This window comes from Amblyraja radiata, chromosome 5 (genome assembly GCF_010909765.2).
Source record: "Amblyraja radiata isolate CabotCenter1 chromosome 5, sAmbRad1.1.pri, whole genome shotgun sequence".
In the NCBI taxonomy this organism is placed as follows: domain Eukaryota; kingdom Metazoa; phylum Chordata; class Chondrichthyes; order Rajiformes; family Rajidae; genus Amblyraja; species Amblyraja radiata.
The window spans coordinates 68,248,781-68,253,496 of record NC_045960.1 but is presented as its reverse complement, the minus strand read 5'-3'; the positions used below and the strand labels follow the sequence as shown (position 1 = coordinate 68,253,496).

General features: G+C 41.5%; 1 non-coding gene across 1 annotated transcript; it reads right to left on the bottom strand.

Moving 5' to 3' along the window:
• Positions 1-766: 766 nt before the first annotated feature.
• On the bottom strand, positions 767-852 carry trnay-gua. Its single transcript is given in 2 exon segments — positions 767-802; positions 816-852. It is a non-coding gene; the product is annotated as a tRNA-Tyr (tRNA).
• Positions 853-4,716: the final 3,864 nt, after the last annotated feature.

Below are 4,716 nucleotides of genomic sequence, written 5' to 3'. Positions count from 1 at the left end.
ACTGTTGTACATCAACTACAGCTCTGTGTTCAACACCATCATTACCTCCAAACTTGTTATCAAACTCGGGGAATTGAGTCTCTGCTCATCCCTATGCAACTGGATCCTCCACTTCCTCCTTGGTAGACTACATTCAGTGTGAATTGGCAACAGCACTTCCTCCCCGATAACCATCAGCAGAGGAGTACCTCAAGGACTGTGTGCTCAGCCCCCTGCTTTACTAATTCAACGTCCATGACTATGCAGCTGAAAACAGTTCCAAAGACACCTTTAATTTTGGTGACAACACCATAGTTATTTGACGAATAACAGGTAATGATGAGTCAGTGTGGAGGAGGGAGATCGAAAATCTGATTGCATTGGGCCAGGATAACAATCTTGGTCTTAATGTCAACAAGACCAGCGAGCTGATTGTTGACATTAGAAGGGAAAAGCCGAGGATCTGCAAACCCGTCTTCATTGATGAGCTGTCGCTGGAGAGAGTCAACAACTTCAAATTCCTAAACATGCATAAGGTCATAAGATCATGTGGTAGGAGCAGAATTAGGCCATTTGGCCCATAAAGTCTCCTCCGCCAGTCAATCATTGCTGATCTACCTCTCCCTCCTAGCCCTATTCTCCTGCCTTCTCCCCATAACCCATGACACCCATACTAATCAAGAATTTATTTATTTCTGCCTTAAATATATCCACTGGCTTTGCCTCCACAGCCTTCTGTGGCAAAGAATTCCATAGATTCATCACCCTCTGATTAAAAGAATAGACGTCCTTCGAGCTGGAATCGAACCAGCGACCTAAGGATTACCAGTAAGCACCTACAGTCCTCCACTCTACTCGCTGAGCTATCAAAGGCACTGTGAAGATCTGTCCAGGGTCCAGCACATTGAAGCAATCATTAAGAAAAATATCAATACTTCTACTTCCTGAGGAGATTGAGAAGATTTCGTAAGTCAGCAAATACTGTTTTGAAATTGTACAGTACAGAGTATATTAACTGGTTACATCACTGCCTGGTTTGGCAACTTGAATAAAGGAGACCACCCTGGCCACCCTCTAGTTTTTACTCCTACTTCAGAAGAAGGTGTAGGAGTCTGAAAACTGTGAATACCAGGTTCAAGAATAACTTCTTCCCAACAACGACCATCAGGCTTTCAAACACTACACTATGCTAACCATTGAAGTGTATTGTGTTACCGGCCTGTTATGCCTCTGTAAGTAAAGGGCCTGTTCCACTGTACGAGGCAATTCAACAGTTCTCCCGAGTTTTCCCCTGATTCGAACTCGGAGAATGTCCGTAGCGAGTCCGTAGGAGTTCGTGGGTGTCTCATAGCGGCTCGTACGAGTAAAAAGTAACAATTTTTTTCATCACGAGTATTTTTTTACTCATGGACATTTTTCACAGTGTTGAAAAAATGTCACGAGTTTAACAGATTTCCCGAGTACCTACCGTTAAGGGCCTGTCCCATGATGCGAGTTCACCCAAGAGCGCTCCCGAGTTAAAAACAAAATCAAACTCGTGTAGAATGTACGTAGCGGGTACGTCGGAGCTCGTGGATATCTCGTAGTGGCTCGTAATGCTAACGGCAGGTACTCGGGAAACGCAGAAATTCGTGAAGTTTTTTTAACAGTGTGAAAAATTTCCAAGAAAATACTCATGATGAGGTTCAACGAGTTTGATTTTTTTAAACTCGGGAGAGCTCCTGGGTGAACTCACATCGTGGGACAGGCCCTTAAGAATTTAATTGTTCTGCTGTCAGTACACATGATAATTAACCACTCTTAACTCTCTTTACTCTTGCTATGGAGGGACCAAATGTTTACCAGACTGATCCCTGAGGTGACAAGACTGACATAAGAAGAGAGAATGGATCAAGTAAGCTTCTCTCCACCAAAGATTCAAAGAATGAGACCAGATCTCACGCAAAGCTGCAAAATTCTAACAGGATTGAACAGATATCTTTATTAGTGGATAAGTCCAGACAGGAGGCTGCAGTCAAAGAATGAAGGGTATGTTTTTTTAAGGATTCTACAGGTTCACCCTTCTCTGACAGACGTTTCTAACAAAACTCGTTGAAGACAGATTGCTAAATATTTTCAAAGAAGTATTTATATTTATTGTGGTGACTAGAGATCAAGGTATATGGGGAGACACCTGCAACAGGGTTTTAAATATGGATGATGGCACATGCTACCACTATATGGTGGAACAGTCTCAAAGTTGGATAGCCAACTATTGCTATTTTTTCCAACTTTTTCCTTTGCTTCCCATGTTGCCGTCCAGAAGAGTGGATTTCACGCTTGTTGTGTTTTTACTAGGTTTTTGTACAGATTTATCATTCAATTTTGAGTTCCACTTCTTTCAAACCAAGCCATAAACCAATAATCAATTTGCCTTTTTAGAGACATACACAGGAGAAGCCACTATTTTTAATGACATAATAAGCTGCAATCCCAAATCTCTCTGGTTTTCATCATCCAGAATAATTTTATTAAAAGCATTTATTGACCAGTTGTACCAGCTCGCATCTACTGACATTGAATTCCATCCTCCTTCCATAGCCATTTCCACCAGTCCCTCTATGTCCTTCTACTGTTTTCATTGATCTTCAAATTATCTATTTTCACTGTCTTTTCTGGTGTCATTTGCAATCTTGGTCATCAATCCCTTTTGTCTTTCATCCTGATCACAGGGGACAGGCGATTTGAATGATTTATTTTCTCCAACAATGCTATTTATTTTGAACCACACTAAGGAGCTGATCATAACCTCCGTTAGTCATGTAACCATTTACAGCTGCGTTATGTGTCACAATTTTAACACGACAAATGCATGAATGGCACATTGTCTTTTGGTCTTGCTTCTCTTGCTATTTTCTTTTCATTATTTCCAACCACCAGGAGATGCAAATTGTGTCTCCTGCTGTTTGCAACCTTATTCCTACAATGTTAACATGTAAGACTAAAATTTGGCGAGCCCTTGTTCATCAGTTAATAGTAAGATTAAACGAGAACTTACCAGTTTGAAGTTTGATCGTTATTTTATGAGGAGTAACGTTGAGGGAATACGTGAAGAACCCCACCAGGACGCATGCGTGTCATTCTTCAAAGCAGCGGTGTGAAATCACAGATAACTGTAATGACTAAACATAGTAAGATTAGAGAAGAGATACCAGTTGAGTATATGATCAAGGGTGGGAGCGGAGGGCATGTAATCCCTCAACGTTACTCCTCATAAAATAACGATCAAACTTCAAACTGGTAAGTTCTCGTTTAATCTTACTATTTTACTTCGGAGTCATGTGAGTGACTACGTGAAGATTTTAAAGCTCTGTGATTTCATGCCGTGGAAAGGAGTCCATGCATCACATCTGCCTTGATTATGGGGAGAATAGTGTTAACATCATTAGACATCAATACGATATTGAAAAACCCAACGATAAATATATTAACACCAAATTATAGCCCCTATTTATGGGGTAAATTATATTACAGAACTTAAAATTGTTTCTGGAAATGTTGCAGGTTCAATGACTGGTTTGTTATAAAATCGTTGGAAAGTTTTCTCCGTTGACCATCCTGCTGTCTTGAGGATTTGGTCCATAGGAACATCCAACTTCATAGCTGACGATGTAGCTGCAGCCCTGGTGGAGTGAGATTTTAAAATGCTAGTGTCTACTCCAGCCTTTATTAGGACCTGTTTTAGCCATCCAGAGATGGTCTGGACTGTCACTGTTTTGAGTGGCTGTTTGTAGCTGATTAAAAGTGAAATTTCTTTGCCGCTGATGATCTTAGTATACTCCATCGATAATAGTAAGTGTGTTACAATACAGAGACGATCATCTGTCGGGTAGGCCCTGAATTCTGTTTTTAGGCCTGCTGACCCCTGTCTGTTCTGTTTGACTAATTCATTGATGTGAAAAGTTAAATTTCCAGATGAAATAGTCATGTTGTCCAGCCTTAGTTTCTGTAGTGACTGGGCCCTTTGTGCCGTGACCAAGGCCATCAGCATGACTGTTTTCATAGTCAGTTTCTGTAGGGACAGAGCTGTAGCTGGAGACCAGTTTCTTAACATGGTCAGTAAAATGCTCACATCCCATATTTGGGAGTACCTGGTTCTTGGGGGATTAACATTAAAAATGCCCCTCATGAGTTTGGTTACCAGGGTGTGTCCCAACAGAATGCCGCTCTGTTCCTTGCCACAGGTATGTTGACAGAGCACTTCTGGCGCAGTTGATGGCACTATGACTGAGCCTCTCATCGTAATGGAGGCTTGCCAGGAATTCCAGAACAGACGGGATGTTCATAGATCTGTGGGTGATGTTTATTGTTGTGACAGTACTTCCCATTTCTTGATGACACCAAGTACTGTTTTTTTTTTTGGTGGACTGTCTGTGGGCCGCTGAAATAATATCCACTGTTCGGTCCGTCAGTCCCAGGTGTAGTAGAGGTGCTTTCAAACTCTACAAATTAATAGGTTTATATAATTATGACATGGGTAACTTCCCCTTGTTACGGGATGAACCAGTAAATTAGGTCTATGATGGATGGTGATGCATGGTTCTAATACAATGTCGAGTATCACCGGGACCCATGGTTGAGTAGGTCAATCGGGTACTATCAAAATACCAGACGCGGAGTCTTGCTGTATATTCCTAAATACCCGACTGATGAGGCAGAAAGGAGGGAATGCATAAATAAACAATCCCCCAATTCAGC